This window comes from Colletes latitarsis, chromosome 7 (assembly GCF_051014445.1).
Source record: "Colletes latitarsis isolate SP2378_abdomen chromosome 7, iyColLati1, whole genome shotgun sequence".
Taxonomy (NCBI): Eukaryota; Metazoa; Arthropoda; class Insecta; order Hymenoptera; family Colletidae; genus Colletes; species Colletes latitarsis.
Window position 1 is genome coordinate 8,893,196 of NC_135140.1, and position 23,195 is coordinate 8,916,390.

Sequence of the window (23,195 nt, forward strand, 5' to 3'; positions counted from 1 at the left end):
TATAATGTCTGACCATAACTGTCTGTTACCCTGAAAATTGAAAAGGTTCAAATCATTCTGAAAAAATTATTTTCAGGTGCAGGGGTCAATTACAAGCATTTTTGGTGATTAGACATACCCTCGAAATCCTACTCAGTTTCGAGAAAAAAATTCCTTACCGAAAATGTAGTTTGTGGTCAGAAATGTTACCCCAAAATTTCATGCGAATCTTTAAAATGCCATAACTTCTGAACGGATTGGACGATTTTCATGTTTAAAAAAGCAAACTACGCGTATTTTGATGGAGAATGTGTAGAAATTCTAAGAATGTTGGAAAAGTTGTTCCTTAACTCCGCAAAATGAGAAAAACCATATAAAAATGGTCCAATTTTCAAACAGCCATAACTACTACAATAAGGAATATATTTCAATGAAACTTTATTCTGAAGTAGAGCTGATGGGTACCTACAAAAAAGTATTAGACAACTTTTCTGTAGGGCGTCAAACAAAATTACTAAAAATGAAAAACGAATTTTTAAGGAAAATCGACAGGGGGTGGGTGCCTAAATTTTTTGACGAAATTAAAAAATTTTAAATCTTTCTAAAAAAAATATTTTTGCTTGCAGGAGTCAATTACAATCATTTTTGGTGAATACATATAACTTCGAAATCCTACCCATTTAGAAGAAAAAAAATTCTACACCGAAAATACAATGTGTGGCCAGAAACGTTTCTGTAATTTCATTTTCTCTCTCACTTCCTCTTGCGCTCATTTCTGTAACTTGTTAGTAATGTTGTAAATAACACAAAAATGGTAATGGGACTCCAGAGCCCCAGAAAAATGGGCCGTTAAAATACATTATATGTAAGGTCTTCTCGTATACCTCGTCTGCGATTATATTCATAATTTTGTATCACTTCATACGTAGTTATAATCCAACTATCCGTCATATTTAATTTCCCAGTATTGCCCCAACCCCAAGTATACCCCATAATCGAAATTTTATTATAACATATATCACACGCTAAAAAATTCACGTCCCCACAAGCATATTATAATCGCATTCAACGTGTTTCAAACCCGTATAATCAAATGACTCCAACAGTTCTGAGGCTAACCATGTCTCAAATCTCGTGAAAGCTACGTAGACTTGACCAGCCAGAAATCGTTTCTGGTAATTCGCGTAAACGAGCCCGCGAAACGATCGGGGCACGTTTTCCAGTCCACGGACAGGTGTTCCAGCCGCGTGTCCCGGCTGTCAGTTCCCCGGCCAGTCGAGACACTGCCGATGACACGGATCTTTGTCTCCGCGGTAGACTCCCGTCCGCCTTTTCCACCTCCCTCCCCGGCCACGTTCGCCTTCGGAGGAACAGAGCGTAAAAAGCGTAGGAAAGGGGTGGTCTCGTTTTAGTACCTGTTCAACCGGGTTCGTGTCTCTGCTGATGGAACGGTCGGTTGGCTCTGGCCTGGCCTCGTCCTCGTCGTGTCTCCGTCAGCTAGTTCTCCGGTTCCGGGGCAGGCCACGCGGTGCTGTCAACGGCAGCCGGCTTCTCACCCTCGTAAAAATAATTAGAGAAGGTGCGGGGGCGAGGCTGGGGCACGGGTCTCCACGGCGGGTATTGCCAGTCTCGTTCGTTCGGCGCTATTGTGCCAATCGGATCGACCGATAAACGGAGGAGGAACGGGCCTTAATAAAAATTCATTTGTCACGGGCCTTTGGAGATGATGCGCGCGTCTCCTCGCCCAGTGATCGTCTTCTTCTACGGTTCTTTTATTCCACGGATCCTCGCAGGCCTCTTCTGCGCCCGATTGATTTCGCTTCGTTCGCTTTGGTCATTCCTGATTACGAGCCCCGTGTCTCTCGTCGCTCGAGACGAAAGTAGAATTGCGGGAAGTACGAGGGCGGATTGAACAGTTTCCGGAATGACAATGGAAACGATATAAATCTGTTCTGGATCATACTTTAGTTTTCAACGTAGTCCCCTCGGAGCTCAATGCACTTTGTCCAACGTTTCTCTAGTTTTTCTATTCCCATTCGGAAGTGAGTTTCTTCGAGATCATCAAAATATTCATTTGCAGCCTCCAGTCCATTGTTTTGATTGGATTTTTTTGCTCTTGAAATCTGTGGGATTCCTTTTAAAAACCTCTAAAGAATCAGCTGACATTCGGACTCGAACGCGATGTTGCTCGGAATTTAGCAAATGCGGCACTCGTCTTGCGAAAAGCTTGTTTAGACCCAATTCGTTATGTAAAATATGAACCACTCGTTCATAAGAGATGCTTACGTCTTCAGCAATTTCCCGTACCTCTATTCAGCGGTCTGTCAAAACCATGTCCTGAACGCTGTGCATTAATTGTGTGACTGTGACCACGCTTGGATTCCAAAATACAGAAACTAATCGTGGAGAACGAATCGGTTTCCTCGGTTGCTTCGGTTTCATTTGCAATTTTTCCCTCCAAATAAAAGAATTTGATAACCGTTCGAATTTCGGTTCTACCCATTTCGTAAAAAGCGTAAAGTAGCGCGACACAAATATTTGTAAAGACTAGACTATTTGATAATTGCTTTACTATTTGGAGTGAATGATCGTTAAAGATGTATCAACATAGCAACATGAAACTTCTGGTGACTATTCCGGAAACTTTTCAATCCACCCTCGTAATATAGAGTTACCGAAAGAAAATGCTTTTTTATCGTTGATGAGTTAATGGACTAGATTGGGTTGTAGAGCAAACGATAACTTCGTAGGAATTTAACTTTGTTGAGAGTTTAGAAGTCTGTATTTTTATTTGAACGATAACACGATTTAATTCAAATTTTTATAATTACCGTGATACTTTTTAATAATACTGTGTTTTTACGATACCATACTTGACACGCTCACTGCCAGATCAAAACAGTGTGATATTCTGCAAAAGTAAAATTTTGATTTTAGACTATTGTAAGCTACATAACAAAATTTGTTTCACTACTTATTTTTGTAACCTTGTTAAAATTCACAAAATCTATCCAGATTGATTTCCTTCGATTAATTAACTTGAGAATTAATTTTTCTAGTATCATAGTGGTAAATCCTGCCATCCATATATGGATGATGTGGCAGTCAAAGTGTTAAACGAAATTTATTGAAATATCACATAATAATAGTAGTTCCAAATCGTTGTTCAAATATTCGGTAATATTCCATGGAATATAATTATATGGAATTGTGGAATAAGACAAAGTGACTGTAACTCTAATCACTAATGGATTCTATCCAGATTGATTTCCCTCGATGTCTTAACTTGAGAATTAATTTTTCTAGTATCATAGTGGTAAATCCTGTCACCCATATATGGGTGACGTGACAATCAAAGTGTTAAACGAAATTTATTAAAATATCACATTATATTCTAATCACTAATGGATTAAACACCTTTACGAAGTAGCAGGAATTTGCTACAAAGATTCTTGGTGATTCCTCTTCGTAGATCCAGATCGTTGTTCAAATATTCAGTAATATTCCATGGAATATAATTATATGGAATTGTGAAATAAGACAAAATGACTGTAACTCTAATCACAAATGGATTAAACACCTTTACGATGTACCAGGAATTTGCTACAAAGATTCTTGATGATTCCTCTTCGTAGATCCAGATCGTTGTTCAAATATTCAGTAATATTCCATGGAATATAATTATATGGAATTGTGAAATAAGACAGACTGTTCTAATCACTAGTGAATGAAATACCTTAACCAAGGAATTTACTACAAAGATTCTTGGTGATTTCGTTGCTAGTTTGTTAGTCTACATAAAAATCGAGCCTCGAAGATCGCAACAAAAGAATCAACCATTCAGAATTATGGGAATGAACACGGGGAACCTCGTTCCTGTCGAGGGAAATCGAACAACGTAGCGGAAACATCCCCCGAAATCGCTGCGTGCCCTTGGGGAACGGGATAGGGGTAATTACTCGCAATTATTAATTACGCGATACACGTGCTGCGCGTGCAGAAACGGGACGCACGCGAGGAGAGAGCGTCCCGCGGGAGGAACGAGTTAATAGAGGATCTGAGATCGTTCTACCCTGACGCCCCGGGACAATCGATGGTCGTCGATCCGCGGAATCGCAAAGACTGGCGTGTCTTTTCTTTTCTTCTTTCTTCCTTTTTGTTCTTCTTCTGCTCGAGTCCCGGAGGATCTGACAGGCATTGCGAGGAATAAATTAATATTGCCACTTCGACGGTGGCACTGAAGGCTGATCACCGATCGAGCGATTGCCTCTCGTTTGTCCGCTCCACAAAAGTGAAACCCTCCCTCCATCCTCCTTCCCTTTCGATCCCGTCCCTGTTCGTTTCTTTCGCCGCGACTCGGGTTGCTTTATTGTTCGATTCGCGTCTCGTTTCGTGCACGAGTTTCTTCTTTTTGCTAATTCGGAATGTTCAGTCTTGTTTGGATATTTGGGATCGCCCAGGAATTTTTACTCTGTGATTCGGTCTTATTGCATAAACGATTTTCTAGAATTTCTCGATGATTAATAAATTTTTAAAATGTCTGAATTAAGATTATCGTAAAGGCATTGACAAATGATTTGTTTAAAGTATATTAAATTAAGATTCACTGCTTACTAATTTGCGTTTGGTTAGGAAATCAAACTGCTCCAACTTCTGTAGTCACGAATAATCTTGGTTTACGTGTTAGGGGTTGATACGTTGGACGTCTGTTTGTCAAACAATTATATTTTACAATTTTCCAAATACTATGTTCTGTATTCAGTATATTCTCGAATTGTTAATAGACAGTCAACGTATTAAAATAGAAATGTAACTCTAACGTAGATTACCACTAAACCTACCATGAATTTTTCAATATTCACTTCTATTCTTATGGTTTATTTCCTGAGAAAAATATATAGTCTGTCTGACTAATACATATTGTAAAGAATTGGACAAAATTTGGTACCAAGTTCAGGTTAGTTTCCGATGTCAATAGGAAATGTATGACTTAGAACAGTCTAACAATGTGTATTAAAAATAGTTAAACTTTACACACATGCAGTTCCGAAATTATTAGTGTTTTTTCCATAATTGAGCCACTGTTACAAGTGACAAGACCTCCTCTTTGAAATGGTATTTGGTTTATGTCGATCCGACTTTTCGTTTCGGAGATATCGTAATTTACGTAAAGGAGTAATTTTTTAATTTCTACGAGTACGTGAGCACGTGAGGTCAATGACCTCGTGACGTAAGCAATGAAAGGTAAACAAATGCTTCGAACCCTTATATCTCCGGAACTAATTATGCTATCGACTTGAAACAAGTTTCATTTCAAAGTGCATTTCATCCTCTATTCAATGAATATACCAACTATTACTATTTATATTGTCTTCTATGTTTATTTTGAAATTTACTTTGACACTATGCACCCAAAGAAGTTTCAGCAATTTCTGTTGATTATACGACTGATGTACGATAAAACTGGATTATAAATAGTTTATTTAATAGAAAATGAGTTTAAATTTCTATGCAAGATGTTTGGGTAGTTACATATATGATTAAATGTAATTCATTAGTTTCTAGAACAAAAATATTAGATACGAGGTAAGAAGAAAGAGTAGTACTTGCAAACTTTGTAACATCCTTTCAGAATATATCTTACAAACGTACAGATAATATCAGTGCTTCTATGCATAAATGAATGAAAAAAAAAGTGTCGAGTAGCCTCAACAAGCAATTTTATTTCTTTCGGTTTCTGCAAATATTTTTTCTCGAAGATAATGTTACTTAATTCAACTTTTGCTTCATCTGCTTGCGCGGACACCAAATATTGACGTGAGTTTTTTTACGTTTTGTTTCAGAGCGGGAACACCGTGCACCGATGCGCCGCGCGAAGCTGTCCCAGCCCAGAACCAGTTATGAACATATAATTAAGCTCGTTTTAATAAGTTTTTATGTAGATCTTACGCGTAAGGATGTATAATAAAAAGTAAGTGTTGAATAAACGAGATACGTTGAGACGGGAGGCCGGCAATTATTTCGTCGTCGATTATCTTTGACGCTCGTTCGAGGGTTGCACTCACTCATCCCTTCCTTCGCTGCTCGTCGAACTTCCAATCGTTGCTCTGGAAAAAATTTCTATATTTTTGAGTAACAAAGACGTTAAATAAATAAATTTTATTAAGAAAATCTGCGAACGAATGAATCTAAAATCAGTACTCGTTGCGAAAAAATAAAATTTTCCACGGTTTGCCATTGGCTCTTTCTTTCAAATGTATAAACACGTTTTATTTATGATAGATGAATACTTAAAACTTAGTTAAAGGAACGTGTATTCTCAATTTTGTCCAGGGATTCAAACGTAGTTGTTTCCCTTCGAAAAATCCAATGTTTTAAGTCAATATGTTGTTATTGTGCCCATTTCAATTATGAATATACGGTATCCTGAATGCCATAAACGTCTGGTCCCTTATAAGCAAATAGAAGAGTCTACTTAACCCTTTGCACTCCCCTGGCGCCGCTGTGGCGACAAACATAATACATATCATAGCTCGATCGAAGTTTCATTTACGATGACACAGATTGAATTTAGAAAATACATAAATAAAATTTAAATTATAGGTATTCGTATACATGTTTGTGGAAAAAATATTTTTTTATTTTTAAAAATCACAAAATTTAATTTGGTATTGATAATGGTTCATATTACTGAACACTCTCGGAGTGCAAAGAGTTAAAAAGATAGATCAAGAGTCCTTAAGTATCTCATCTTTTACGATTCAAAAAGAATGAGAAGGCTGGTTGTTCCTAGTCTAATAACGCCCTGGTGCTGTTGGAGGTAAAAACAGTATGATCTTTGGATTGTTACAGAGAGATCAATGTCCTCGATCGGAATGATATATTCTGCTACATTATTTGCTTCTAACAGAAACAAATGCGTCGACTATTCGTAAAAATATTCGACGAAAACAAAGATTGTATCTCGATGAAGAAGGAGGAAGAGTACCTATGCGGGACCATCTATTTTTGTCGCGCTTTAATGTAAAGCGATTTTCGTCGATTATTTCGGTAAACGGTTCGCGTACCTCGGAAGAAACTTCGCCCTCAACCCCTCGCCATTTGCCGAGACGTTCGGTTTCACCATTTTCGAGGCGTTTCCCAGCGCGCAAGACAAACACGAGGAAAGCAGACACAAATATAGACAGAGCCATAGGCGTAGACACAGTCTCGACGGGGTAAAACGAGGAGCAGAGAAGGAGCCAGTCTTCGCCATCGAGTCGTAACCCTGGCGACGAGACACCCTGGCCATCCTCTCCGGTTCTCTCTCGGAGTTCCTCTCTCCTACGGGGATGAGCAAACTCTCCCCGCGGTGTAACCCACCCTCGGCGGATAGCAAGTTGCAAGGACGAGGGTTGCTCGGCGAGGTCTCGCCTGATTGGCGGCCGTGGACTATCGACCAACCCGCGACCGGCCCTTTGTTTTAGCCACCACCCTTCGTTATATCGAAGGTACCTAACCCCCGAAGCCGTGGAAGATGAGCACGTTCTCGAGAAGAGATTTCTTTCCTGGCTCCGCTTAGAGAAAATCGAGCTGGCTCCGAAACCTTCGGTTTCCGGGCTCCAGCCTTCCCGATAGAGTTTCTTTTAAAATTATACCGACGACGATTGTTCGAAACTTACCCCTCCTTCGACCACGACTCAATGGACCTGTCAAGGATGACATTTTTACAGTTTACGGGACACGTCGAGGATGTTTTATCGACGAATTAGACCGTTAATCGAGCCGAAGACGCTATCGACAAAAGTTTATTTTAGTTTCGTATATTCATCGAAATTTTGGGTGTAATAAATATGATTTAAATTTTATTCCCCATGAAATTATGTCGTACATGCTTTTACTGTGGAAGCAAGTATGAATAAGATACACAGTTTGATAGTTGAAATTTAAGTTGATCCATTTTGTCATTGTTGTAAGTTTCATTAAATAGATGTGTGATGATAAATAATAGTAGCCTCATCCTGTATATTTTTAGTAATCCAGAATGAAGAAATGAATAACCAACAGAGAGACAAAGAAATACTAAAAATATTTAATTCGATTTAGATATCCTATGAACTATACGTCTGAGAGAATGTTCAAATATGGAAAGTAAGTGTAATTAAGTTATTTATAACAGATACACGATAATTAAAAAATGCAGGGTCCAGTTCTTGTAAACAGAATCTTTTGTTATAGAATAATGCAAGATTATATACGTATAGAAACTCAATGATTTAAAATATAAGATTCTATAGTATTCACCATGATCACCAGATTCAACTCCTTCGATTTATCAGTTCTTTAAACATCTAAAGATTGTAGAGGATAAAGTATCAAGGGAGTCCTCAGCCTCCATCGAATCTAAAATTTCAAATTGTTTTAAAGATGGAATTTTTGTCAATATTAGCTTTTGATAGAAGTGTATCGAATAAACGAAAATAGTTGCATTTTTTATAATATAGGAGATTTGTATTGAATATTTGTGCCGTGCTATAGTTTTGTTCGAGAAGGAATGGGTAACCAGGGAGAACGAAACGAGTGGTTGTGAAAAACAGACGTGATTCTTATATGATATCAATTTGTGTAAAAAGATTGCGTGCTTGGTGTGTTTGAAATTCGTTTATTTAATTATATCATTTGTACATTCGTTCCAAGTACAATTCTCTTTGTTAAATCCTACAATAATATCACAATAACGTTACAATTGCAGTTCGTTCTCGACACGGATTAAATCTTGTTCGTCACATTCTATGTGTAATACCATAAATCCAACACGATATTACAAGGCAAAGAATTAAACAAGACATCGTATCGTCACGAGCCAAGAACAACGAATTGTCGCGCGAGTTAATGCCTCGCGAAATGTTTGAAATTCAATTCGAACATCGTAGGACGCTAATTGATTTAAACGAGCCACAAAGGGGCCCTTCCACGCCGCGTAACAATAAAAAGGAAAAAAAAACAGCGAAACCACACCCTTCGTAGCACAGAGAAGATACAGAAGTTTCCCAGCGACATTAAGGAATGATTAAAGAATCATTAGGGGCGCGTAGTTGGAGCAACGAAATCTTCTTCATTCTTCCCTCCATCTCTCTCCAATTACGGAGGCGTCGATGCGCTCTCACCCCCTGTCGCTGACCAGCATTCCCCGGAGTCCCCATTTTTTTAATTAATAGAGCGTGCTGCAACGAGCCGGGAATGCCTACCGGGTATACCGCGTCACACAAACACACACACCCACGTGCCACACGCGTACACACACACACACCGACAGTAGCGTCGAGCGGTTTTCAGCGTCGGTGTTTGCCTTCGTGTAACCAACACACGCGAGAAATCACGAGAGTCGTCGTCCGTTGGTGCACACGCGAAGAGAGGGCTGCGATTCGTGCCGAAGGAAGAGAAGAGGAGCCAAAGAGGAAGAGGAACGAGCTGCTGGCAGGAAGAAGGGGCGGTGTGGGTCGGGGGGGAGGTAGGCCGCGAAGGGTTTTAATGAGGATCAGCGAGATAAACCCACCTCCGGGCTCCGTTTCGTTTCATCCACCAACGGCTCCCTTTCTTCCTCGCAGCTCTCCTTTGCACCCTTGTTTCTCGTTCGCCTCGAAATCTTCTTCTTTTTTTCATCGCGTTCCTCGAGTTTCCCTTCTTTTTCCCCGATTTCCCGACGCATCCTCCCCCTCCTCCCTCCCTCTCTCTCTTTCCTCGTTCTCCTCTGGGAGGATTCTCTTTATCGTCACTGTGCCTCGACCATCCCCGTGCGTTCCTTCGGTTTCCCTCGTCGGCGTCTTTCCTACCCCCGGAACGCGAACCCAGAGGGGTCGCTTCTTCTGCGTTCTCCTCCGCGACATCCGCTCGCCTCCACTTTCGTTCGCAGATTCGCGCCAAAGCCCTCCGTCCTTCTACGAATTCATCGCGTCCCACCCCACCTACAACCCCTCGCCCCCTCGACTTCCTCGACCGGGTCCACGAGTCCCGCGCGATGCCAAAATACAAAGGAGAAAGTAATTTCTTTTCCCGGAGATTTTTAGCTCGCGGTGAAGCGGAGGGTACTTTTATTTCGACCTCCCCCCATCCCCTACCCCGAGCCATTCCTGCCGAATTTCTTGGCCAGGGGGAGCAACGCCGTGACGCTGCTATCTTCCGGGGCCGATTCTTTTCTTTTCTTTTCGCTTTATTCTCACTTCTCTGGATGCTTGAATTTTTTAGCCGAAGGACGAGGGCAGGATAGGGGCAACGCTAGAAAGAAATTACTTGAGAATCGTTGATGAGGCCGGGATACGAAATAATAAACTCCGACATACTTAACGAACAAATTAGAAATTTATCAAATCAAACATAAGGTGTACAGAGAAACGATACATTAAACGTGCAACAACGATGTAATCGAACAATATTTGGACAGTGCTTGAGATTTATTCGTCCCTCTTCCTAACAAGAATATTGTAATTAGCGATGATTGATTTGTATTTACAAATAATCACTAGTCTTTGTGTTACTTAGCCATATGGTACAAAGAAAGCAAGCACTTATGGGAAATTTTAATTCCCAAAAAACTACAGAATGCACTTAAGATACGTAAGGTACGAATTTTTGTATTTAAGGGTGGAGACAACCCTATACAAAGCTCCCGTTTCACTAATTCTATTAATAAAAATTAGAATTTGTATAAAAATCCGCAGTCTGATGGTAATTCGAGTACACGTTGCAAACCATTGATAATTTCTACTTCTGTTCAGAACATAAACTGAAAATGTTTGTTAAACATGCACACCCTTTATAACTTCCAAAATACGCGTTGCATAGAAATATGTGGTATACCAAAATTGCATGGTTTCAACGTGTGCACTATGTAGTGCATTATTTTTTTTTTATAGGTGGATCAACTTCGTTTTTTTAAATGGAATACTATATTTTTTTATGTATATAAAACCTAACCCAACGTATTTTTCTATTTACTTATATCACACGAGTACAAACAAAATGATAGTTTGATTTTATCTTAGTAAATAAATAAAAGCAAACCTAAAATGCATATTTTGTCCAAGAGGATAACATCGAAAAATAAATCAATTCCTCAAAATCTATATTGCATATTATTTATTTTAATAAGTTAATAATGGATGGATTGTAGCTTCTACGATAGAATTAAGCTAATTTGGCATATTACAAATCAATTTGTTAATGACATCTATGCTTATATTTTTCCATTCAGATTTCAGTACAACGATACAAATATCTTTTTTATATTTCTTGGCACAGCCCCTTTTGAATAATCTTACAAACGAAGAACAGGCTTCAGGTCTGAACTCTGCAGGAATATTTATTAAAAAATACTTAATTCTAACTTTTGCTTTATATTTGCGATCATTGCCCCGTCGAACTATGAAAAGATGCTCTTCTATGGGGGAGTTCAACATTTTCTTCTACGAATATTTTGTATCTTCGTCTAGAAAACAACCGTGTACACTCCCAGCCTCTAAAATTATCTATAACGTAATTGAAAAAGTTGATTTTGCGTGGAATTAAACAGGAAACGGAAAGTCTCTGGCAATTATCGCGACTTCCACCCCCGGAACGGTTGATGATGCTGCACATGGCGACGTTTTCGCCGCGCTCTGTTCGGTATAATTAGCGATCGACGGTTTAATAAGCCGCCGGCGATATATCGGCTCGCGGATTAATTAATTTCGCCGCAGTCTGGCCGATTTTGCCACCGGGTAGAGCCGCCCCGTTCCCAGTGATTTGTACGGCCGCGTATTTAAGCTGAGATATCGCGCATCTATCATTCGCGCGATATTAATATTTCCATTTATACTTATATTTCAGCCATTGTTCCCGCGGACAAAAGGGCGATATCGTGTTATTCGCCGACGTCGTCGCGATATTTTCGTCAAAGCGATTTTTCGGTTGTCAAACGGTGCCAAGAAGCGTCCACCGTCGACCGTATAAATTCCTGTCCTCGCCGTCGACGGTTCCTTGATACCTGTTTTTTTGCCAACAGAATCCCCCGCGATAGAACGGAAAAGAAGAAAGACATTTACACTTCGTTGCTCGAACCTGAGTCGATCGACGCGTTTGTCAGCGGGAGAATATTGTAATTCGTAATCAATGTTGTAGGAGAAAGATTTATTAGAATTCTTCGATACACACCCTTTGTCTAAAAAATTTCGCAAATTAATTAAAATGAAACGAACTAGCAGTGTTATCTGTTAGTTACTGATTTTGTTAAAGTGGAACAATTACGAGCTAATTTGTGACTCAAACGACAGTACTATTTGGATGCACCTGACAGGTGGAGGTTATTGCATGATGCACTGTCTTCTTTGCGAATCTTTAAAACGTCATAACTTCTGAACGGATTGCACGATTTTAATGTTTAAAAAAGCAAACTGCGCGTATTTTAGCGAAGAATATGTAGAAATTCTAAAAATATTGGGAAAGTTGCTCCTTGTCTCCGTAAAATGCGAAAAACCCCATAAAAGTGGTCCAATTTTCAAACGTCCTTAACTCCTACAATAGTGAATATATTTCAATAAAACTTTTTCCTGAAGTAGAGCTCGTGGGTACCTACAAAAAAGTATTAAACAACATTTTCATAGAGGATCAAACAAATTTATTAAAAACGAAAAAAGAAATTTTAAGAAAAATCGACAGGGGGTAGGTGTCTAAATTTTTCGGCGAAAAAAAAAATTTCATATCATTTTAGAAAAATTGTTTTCGGTTGCGGGGGTCAATTGCAATCATTTTTGGTGAACAGACATTCCCCCGAAATCCTGCGCATTTTCAAGAAAAAAATTCAGTAAGGGCGAAACTTTAAACGTTAATAACGAAGCCTCCATCGACAAATTGGTATTCTTGATTTTCGTCTTTTTTTGGCCTCTAGAATCTCCCATTAAAATTTTTCCCAGGGGTGGCCGAACACCCTGTATATTCTAAAGTACACCCCCAGTAATATGTATTTTTTCTTTCTTCTTTCCTCGTCTCCGTGACTAACAAAATTGAATTACCAGCGATTGTTCGCGACCAGAAGGATCCACGTCGTGAAATCAACGAACGGGGCTCGACAGTTGCGCCTTACGCAACAATGATTAGGGATGCAATCGATAATTTGCGAGACATTATTCGCGAGTCGGAGAAACAAGACCACTCGTGGATCGTCGTCGCGTAAACTTTAATTAACGCGACGCGTGTGTGGTCAGATTGCACCGCCATCGTCCTCGTCACGCTTTCCTCCACGGGATCGTTAGATTGCAAAAGGATCGAGACGATCTCGCGTCACGTTCTCGCCGCGTGTCTAATGAAACGAATCGAGCGTGTGGCATTACACGCGCAATCACGCATCCCGTCGAAATCACTTTCCATCTTTCTCGTTTGTCGACAAGAAATTTTTTCCCCCATTTTTCAACGAGAGTATCTAGCATTTGAAAAAAGAAATCGATTTACTTATTATTTTTGTCTTTTATTTAGAGTTCCTTGTAATTTAGGACTTTAAAAATATTAAACGATTCACATTTTCTCCATATTTTCATCCAAATAAAACTAATCTAATTAACGAGGAACCAACATTTTGAATTATACTCCCGTGAGAGGTAAAACTACCCCCTTAACTTATTGAAAATGTCCAGTAATAAATGAAGCTGAAGAAAAAATTCTAAACAATGTAAATTCTACGACGATCATTTGAAATAACAAGCGTACTACTTTACTTTTAGCAATAAATTAATGATATACCTTATTATTTATCACATAAAATGACAGTGACTGAGACGTTTTTAATTTTTGAGAAAACAGTAATATTTTTAACACAACTCTCGATGACAAAGGTATTGATTTAAAACAATGATATTATACAACGTTGCATTATATGTTTGTAATCGTAAAAGGTCTGTAACAATGTTCACGTCAGACATAGAATATTCAGACAGTAAGCCTGTTAATAATTAAAGAAGACAAAAAATTCGATGAAACAACAAGAGCTCCGCAAAAATCAAACAAGCATATATTTTGTTACACCCAGTGACGCGAACCTGCTTCGTATAAAAATAGAGAATTCCAGCTCGTTTGTAAACCAACATGGTCGTGCAACTTTGCTTTAACCGTTTCATCCGCGATCTACTGACTTTTATTCAATCCGCGTTTCTTTCTGTGCCGGTGAAGTCAATGGTCACCGCGGAACAATGGGGTTTTACAGAAAAAACTAGAAAAAAAGAGGACCGCGTTGCATTTCATCTCCGTCGTTATATAAAAATTGCGTACCGTATATTATTATAGGTTGGAGGGTCTCGTAACGTAGCAATTTATTGTTGTTGAATAAGATGCAATTATTTTACGATTTTATATAACCGCGAATTCCAAAGAAAATAAATTCATTCGAACGTTACAATTTTATTATTTATAATGTAACCTTCCCCCGAACTGTTTGCCCGATCGTTAGTTGATAAACTAAGTTTTAACACATCCGAATCACAAAATTATTGGCTTCACTGCATTCGTCTTGAAAAGCTCAATCAGTAATCAGTCAGATTACTCTGAAATTTTTACACGTTGTTTCACATACTAGTAGCTCTCACCCGTACCAAAATTATATTTTTATAAGGAGTATATGATATACTTTTATTAAAAAGTTTTAGAAAAAATGACAAAATTTTGCAATTTTTAATTTAAGCTTTAGCCATCTTACCAATTTTCAACGTAAATTAATTATTTTGCTACGGGCGATAACAGAAATCCTACCGAATGAAAATCGTTTTGATATTTGTGATTTAGTCAACCCTGAGAGCTGCAATCACCTACGCCAGTGTTTAAACACATGTTTACTGTAGGCGCAATAAAAACATGAACAGTCGATAAAAATGATTAAAAAATTAATTTTGTATTTTCAAAGGATAGTTAAGTAAATTGCGAAAATAAATTATAGCGTTAGATGTAACATTTAGTTGAAAAAAATTAATAAAGATGGTTAAATTTTGAGACTTAAACATCTTTTCTCTGACACTTTTCCCCTTATAATTACAAACAATCGAGTTATTCGGATGATCCTTTTCAGATGATTCACCCTGTATTCTAATACCGAAGTTTAATATTTAAATCAATGTACCGCATGCAAGATTCGCCCGAAAACCCGTGGTTACCGACAAGTCTTAATTAACGTCGGTAAAATTGAAAACTTATCGGGGATATCCGGTTCAAGACACCAGATACATGCACGGTAGGTATCGTTGCACGTCGAGGAACCATTGTTGCTAGACGAAAAAGGTGGAAAGCGAGCGGAGAGAGCTCAGAAGGAACACCTCGGGTCGTAGGCCGGCCGTCAATCAGCCCTCTCTCCCTAACCAAATTACTGTCAAACGCAATTAGAATTGACGTGGCGTTACGCCGGGGCTAAATCACAATCGCGAGGCGGACCCTCGATAACGATTTCAACCCTGGGGCCTATACTCGGTCACAATTTTCTCTCCCGCTGCTAATTAATACGCCTCTCTTTTCGTACGTCAATACGACTGCTCCACTTTGCCTGCAACCCTCCTCCGTGCACCTTTGCACCTCTTCATCCCGTTTCCAACGATACGCTTCTTCCGGTGACTCCTGTTTGCAAATGTTTCTCGAATAATCTGTACTCCAACAAACGATTTCTTTATCTGCAATGATAATATTTTTCTACTTCCTCCGGCACTCTATAAACATCGTGAATTAACTATACAGACTATACTATTTGACTGCCACGTCACCCATATATGGGTGACAGGATCTATTACTACGATGCCAGAAAAATTAATTCTCAAGTTAATTAATCGAGGGAAATCAATCTGGATAGAATTTATTAGTGATTAGAATTACAGTCATTTTGTCTTATGTATAAGATTTCATTTAAGTTTTTCTTTTCTAGAGAAGATAGAGAAAAAGTTTATTTAATTTTTTTTACATAAAATTGCCTTCTCGCTCTTGAACAACTGAAATCCGACCTCACGTCAACGGCATACGATTCGGAATCTCGACTGCCCAGGTATTTTTACTTGCCTTTCCTAGAGTTCATTACTGAACTCTGCAAATTACTCCTGGTTTCTATTTGCCTCTGATGACCTCTGAGGACCAGTGCTGACAAAAGTACAGAACTCCCGACAACTTTTGACACCATGCAGCGACTATTACTGACTGCTCCTGATTACTGCTTGCCTCTGCTGGACTCTGCTGACCATCGCTTATATTTCTGACAACCTACAACGATTACTACTGACTTCTGCTAACCTCTGTTGGACTTTGCTGATCTCTGTCAGCGTGTGCTTGTCTCTGCTGAACTTTCCTGGCCTCTGCCGAACGCTACTGACCACTGCAGGTATTTCTGATAATGTATAACGATTAAATACTTACTACTGCATGCCCCTACAAGTCTCTGCTTGCCTTTGCAGGTTTCTGCTTGCCTGTGCATGCCTTTGCTGGCCTCTGCTGAACACTGATGCTTCTGACATCGTATAACAATTACTACATGCTACTGCTCGCCCCTGCTGATCTCTGCTTGCCACTGCGTGCCTCTGCTCGTCTCTGCAGACCGCTGCTGACCACCTCTGATGTTTCTGACAACATATAACGCTTACTACTTGCTACTATTCGCCCCTGGTGATCTCTGCTTGCCACTGCTGGTCTCTGCTGACCACCGCTTATATTTCTGGCAACGTACAACGATTACTACTGGCTACTGCCACCCTCCGCTGACCTCTGCCAACATCTCCCGACGTCAGCTGACCATCGCTGACCACTGCTGACCGTTGCTGACAAATTGTGACACGATGTAATATAATATAATATGTTTATATGTATTAAAGTGTTGTATAATGTAAATCTATTGCAATAAATGACATAATTTCAAAGAATTCTATGTGTTCTCATCATTTTTACCCTTCTTTTCCTATCGAAATCATTCCCTTAGTTATAAGACACTCCGAATCTTTTAAAATTTTCTAAGTTCCCCGGAAAGATTTCAAATTTCCCGCGATTTCGAATTACGTAATATTACGTAATATTACGTAATATTACGTAACATTACGTAATTTTTGCCGAAACATTTCGGCCGGAGAAATTTTAAAGAGCTATTACGTAATATTACGTAATATTACATAATGTTACGTAATATTACGTAATTTTTGCCGAAAAATTCCGGCCGGAGAAATTTTGAAGAGTTATTACGTAATATTACGTAATTTTTGCCGAAAAATTTCGGCCACGAAAAATTTTATAGAGCTATTACGTAATGTTACGTAATATTACGTAATATTACGTAATTTTTTGCCGAAAAATTCAGGCCGGAATTTTAGCCGCTGCCTGAAACTTCTTGGAAATTTCAGGGATTCCGAGAAGTTTCAGGGACGCCGGTAAGTTCCAGGGATCCGAGAATTTTCAGGAATTCTTAGAAATGACGTCATTTCCAGGAATTCGCAGGAATTCCTGGCGGCGGGAAATTTGGAGAGGGAAAGAGGGGTAAAAAATGATGAGAATACATAGAATTCTTTGAAATTATATCATTTATTGCCATAGATTTACATTATACAAAGCTTTAATACATATAAACATATTATATTATATTACATCATGTCACAAGTTATCAGCAACGGTCAGCAGTGGTCAGCGATGGTCAGCTGACGTCAGGAGATGTTGGCAGAGGCCAGCTTAGGTCGGGAGATGCTGGCAGAGGTCAGCAGAGGCTGACAGTAGCCAGTAGTAATCGTTATACGTTGTCAGAAGTAACAGGAGTGGTCAGTAGCGGTCAACAGAGTCCAACGGAGGCAGACAGAAGTCAGTAGTAATCGTTATACGTTGTCAGAAATATAAGCGGTGGTCAGCAGAGGCCAGCAGAGGCTGGGAGAGGTTAACAGTAGCCAGTCGTAATCGTTATACGTTGCCAGAAGTAACAGGAGTGGTCAGCTGCGGTCAGCAGAGGCCAGCGGAGGCTGGCAGACGTCAGTAGTAATCGTTATACGTTGTCAGAAATTCCAGGAGTGGTCAGCAGCGATCAGTGGAGGCTGGGAAAGACTAACAGTAGCCAGTCGTAATCGTTATACGTTGTCAGAAATTCCAGGAGTGGTCAGCAGTGGTCAGCAGAAGCCAGTGGAGACCTGTTGACGAGAGGTCAGATATTAGTTGTTCAAGAGCGAGAAGGGAAGTGTGAGTTTTTCTCTCTCGACTCCCACGAGACGGTCCGAACTTACTTTGGGCAGCTTCGGTGAAACGAGAAAGAGTGCATACGTCATTTTGCCTTTGTCGGGTTTCCGAAACTCCACGAGCTCACGTACGCGTGATCTGACATAGTGTGAGAGAACACCTTCGGTCCCTGCTGTCATCTCTGATCTACATAAACCAAAAATCATTTTAAAGGGGAGGTCTCGCCACTTGTAACAGTGGCTCAATTAAGGAGAAAACACTAATAATTTCGGAACTGCATATGTGTAAAGTTTAACTATTTTTAATATACGTTGTTAGACTGTTCTAATACATACATTTCCTATTGACATCTGAACTTGATATCAAATTTTGTCCAGTTCTTTAGAAAAAAATATGTATTACTCAGACAAACTACATATTTGTCTCAGAAAATAAACCATATGAATAGAAGTGAATATTGAAAAATTGATTCTATGTATACTATAATAAAAGTCGTGATGTTAAATGATGCTAAAATAACATTGTCCGTTGGAAATTCTAACCAAAATTTAAGAAACTGTCATTTGTCCAGTCGTGGTAGATTAGTTTTAACATAAATTAAGAAGCTACCGCAGAGAACCACCTCGAGAAACGTCTAAAACGGTGAAAGACCATAGAGAGAAGGAACTCGTTTACAGCAAACAGACAAAAAAATTACGCAAACGCGCGATTGAAATAACAAATCGTTGTTAGAAGCACGGCAGAGAGATTAATGAGTTCTCCTAAAATATCTAGTTTTACCTGCAAAATCGTATTCGAATTCCAGCGACGGTGGCTCGCAGTGAAGCTTCCGGTTTGACAGAGGACAGAGAAATAGAGAAACCAGTCTGCGTGTTGGAAGAATACCGAATGTCGAGTGTTATTAATGTACGCGTCTAACGGCACTCCTGTTCGCGCGGTCGTTTTGCAATCGGTGCCTGTTGATACTCAACGGTCCGTCGCACATCGACATCGAATGGGGGAAAAAAAACTGTACCCTTCTCTCCATCAAACGTTCCAGAGCCGTGTGCCTGGTCGAAATATGATCGACACTCATTAATCTCGAACGTCCGCATTCACCCTCGCGACGAGTTCACCTTTTCACAAAGAATAGCGCAACCCTTAACGCAACTCGCGACGATCCAAGTGTATAGGCAAAAACAAATTTAATAAGATCCTCGAGATAGTGGTTCGAACGCGGAGAAACCAGTGACGGGGACGAGGCCAGACGATTAGACTTTCGACTAGGCCTTCGCTACGGTACAAAATGGCACCACGCTTCTGAATTAATTTAATTTTTGTTCGTTGGACAGTTCAGTTTTCCTATATACAGGTTGCTCGGCCATCCTTGGGAAAAATTGTAATGGGAGATTCTAGAGGTCAAAATAAGACGAAAATGAAGGATACTAATTTGTTGATTGAGGCTTCGTTAAAAAGTTATAGAAACATTTCCACACAGTATATTTTTGGTAAAGAATTTTTTTCTAGAAAATGCGTAGGATTTCGGGGGTATGTGTATTCACCAAAAATGATTGTAATTAACCCCCGCAAACGAAAATAATTTTTCCAGAATGATTTGAAACTTCTCAATTTTCAGGGTAATAGACAGTAATGGTCAGACATTATATTTTCAGTAATGAATTTTTTTCTCGAAAATGCGTAGAATTTCGGGGGTATGTGTATTCACCAAAAATGATTGTGATTGACCCCTCCAACTGAAAATAATTTTTTCAGAATGATTTGAAATTTTTTAATTTAATTTTTTAATAACTTTTTAACAAAGTCTCAATCAAGAAATTGATATTCTTGATTTTCATTTTATTTTGGCCTCTAGACGTTTCGTGGTCCGTCCTGTGCACAACATTTATACAACGTGTGTAAATAATCTAAAAATAATAATAAATTTCGTGTTATATTTAACTGACGTTTCTTTCAAGTATAGAAAGGTTATTTAACGCGTTCCTCGTCCGTGCTTCGACGTTTCTTCGCGCGACAAAGTTCGAAAAGTCCCGCGGACCCCCGCAAAAATCGTCGCGATCCATTCGTTTCGTTTACGCGGTACCACGGAGTCCTGTTCTTACCACTTTTTTGCTCGATGAAGACGATCCATCGCGTCGAGGCGATGATATATATTAAAGAGACGCTTTCTGGCAATAAACAATCGCGCACAACGGCCGCAGGCAGTTAGCAGGAGCATTAGGGTGAATTATTCTGGCCACCCAGCGTAAAAAGTCCCATGAATCACGGGAATCGTGGGCTTCTTGCCCTCGGCGGCGCGGGATCTTGCTTCTCGCTGCGTGCAGTCTGCGTCTTCATTTTGTGGACACGAAATCTTCGAAGCTTGCCTCGCGCGTTCAAACAATTCAACTAGAAACACGCGGCACCCAGCAATCGGCGATTATCACCGGGAAGAAAATTTCAAACTCTTTGTTTTCAGCGGCGGGACTTACGATAGAATAATCGGTCTTTGATGTGGGAACCACAAAGTGACCGTAGCCTGTTACTTGAGCGTTCACGATCTTGCACATTTTAATATTATGATAGATATTGTATTTTGAATAAATTCTTCGATTCAACGAAGTGCACTCATCATTCTCTTGCACAGAGAAATATTGTTTAAATTATTAGAAATTATTAGTTTAAACTTTCGCAGGGCCGCAACGGTGATCCACTAAAGGGTTGAGCAAGAAAAGTAAACTACGTCTTTAAAATAGTGCTCAGAATTATTAAAATCACATTCGTTTGTAGGGAACGCTCAAATTAATTATTAGACCAATAAATATCAGACGATCCTCAAAATTTCTAAAAAATACTACACAACAATTTACTCACAATTGTTAATGGTATAAGTTTCCATCGTTTTCTACACAAATCCCCGTCTTTTTCGTCGAAACGAATATGGCGACCCAATACCAAATCCCCACCATCTGCTAGAATGATTCCAGGAGTTCGATTCCCAGAATAATATGGTCGCGAGATATCTTCAAAGACAGCTACGATTGCACAACGGGGGCAGCTCGTACGCTTCCCTCTGCCCACCCCTTAGGTTCGCCTTAAAACAGGACAAATTCACGGGGATAAACGCGCACATGTACGATGGACACTGGGGTTGTCGTATATGCTCGTTCGAATTGCCCAGGGTCGGTTCTTTTTCATTACGGTAAGAGCCGATTGCATTTTTTTAGGATCCTCTACGACACAGGGGGCGGAACGTGGAACGGGGAGAGTGAGTGGGGGGGTGTCCAATCTGGAGAATCGCGTGGAAGGAGGGCCATCTAATCACGTGTTCCTGGCAATCGTGTTCCCGTCGCGCCCCGCGACCCCATCGTCTTGGACGCAATCCTGGAAGAGAAAGAGAAGAAAGACTCGACGAAGGGGTGGTGTCCCTCTTTATTCGCGGACCACGATCCTCCTCTTTCTCTTTACACTTCCATCTTTTCTCTTTCACCCTACTTTTTCTCCGCGTTTCGCTTCCGTCTTCCACCCCGTACGTTTTTCTCCTTTGGCGCAGAGCGTACTTTCGTTCATCCGGGAGGGGGCACGTCTCCTTCAAACGAACCCGGCCGACCGGCGTAATCAAGACGCGATTGAAAATTAATCATCGCGGATCGATTTCGCGCACCGCGTCGCGAGAAAACGATAAAAAGAAGCCTCCGCGGGTCTCTGGAGCGAAAGAAGGTCCTTTGATGTAACCGTGAGTGACAAGCTGCTTACGTCAATTATCCAGCGGCCACGGGGAGCATTATTTCTCGCGTTTCCCTGCTCGCGGATTCTTTCACTCTTTTGCCCTTCGCGTTCCTCGAATCAGCGTCCCTCGGTCGCTGGAACGTGAGTGGATCTTTCCCGTAGGTCCCTTGAAACGAAGGGACCTCTATCTGGGAACGTTTCGATAAATACGTTTACGGGAAGAGACCCTTTCCGACTCCGCGGAAGGGTGGATAAAATACGGAATTTTAGAATAGTTCGTAACGTGAAATTTGTTTTCACGGAGAGAGTTTCTTAAGTTACGCGAACTCCTGCGTTTCGAAATTTTATTTTCAGACGAGGAGCATCGTGCTTTTAATTATGGGGCAGTTTCTGTACGATCAGAACTTTCAAATGGAAATTAAGAAATCAGTGTTCGGGGGTTATTCTTCCACCTAAATCGTGCGTTTAGGCATCTCAGACTCATTATACTGTCGATGATTCATTGATTTTTCGTTATGTGCAAAATGGTTCAGTGTGTGTTTTCAGCGATAGAAAATTAGTAATGAAGAACAGATGTGATTGCTATACACGATTTTTTCGAAAACTAATCTAATTAGAAAAGTATGAAAGGGAAAATAGTTTTACAGTTTCTTATGCCCAATAGGACAGTATATATTAATTTTATACATTTGCATTATTTTTCCAGAAACGAGTGTGATCTTAAGAAACTGTGGAACTTTTTTCTCTTTGATGTTTTTCTAATTAAAATTGTTTTCGAAAAAGTCGCTGGCTAGTAATAGCGTAAACACTCTGTATAGTAATAATTTGTGTTAACAAATTTCTGTCCAGTGTGGTTTCGTAAGATTTGCTCAGATGAAATTTGAATAGGTTTAGATAAAGTCAAAAATAATCATGATTATTCTAGAAATTTAAAACAGATATACCAATTTATTTAAATAATTTGCGGTGGTTTAATGTTCAGGTCGTTTACGAATTTGCGTGTTATTAAAAGTTCAAGAATGATTTAAATTTCTTTGAGTTTAAAATGAGAAATAAAAACCTTAATAGGTTTACTCGCTTATACCTTAAATACGTCATTAATACCTTAATACCTCGTTAAAACCTTAATACATTTGTTACTATTGTTACTATAATTCAAGTTATTGATTTCAAATGATGTAACTTAAATACAACCTGTCAAAAACATTTGAGCTGATTGAACATTTCCAAATTTGATGAAACATTGAAGCTATTTGTACAATCAAATAACTGATTTGGTTTAAAAACATTAATTTTATTTTAGTTTGAACTTACTTGGACAGCACAAGTTCACACAGATT

At 39.6% G+C, this 23,195-nt stretch overlaps 1 protein-coding gene across 4 annotated transcripts in view; it reads left to right on the forward strand.

Moving 5' to 3' along the window:
• Positions 1-23,195, forward strand: part of Soxn (SRY-box transcription factor soxNeuro) — a 322,610-nt gene that overhangs the window by 217,259 nt on the left and 82,156 nt on the right. The window contains exon 4 of one of the 4 annotated variants that reach the window (XR_013080047.1): positions 5,823-5,986. The exons of the other annotated variants lie outside the window; for them this stretch is intronic. The gene's annotated coding sequence lies outside the window, so the exon portion shown is untranslated. Of the gene's footprint in view, positions 1-5,822; positions 5,987-23,195 lie in introns of those variants that run through there. 4 annotated transcript variants of the gene reach the window in all.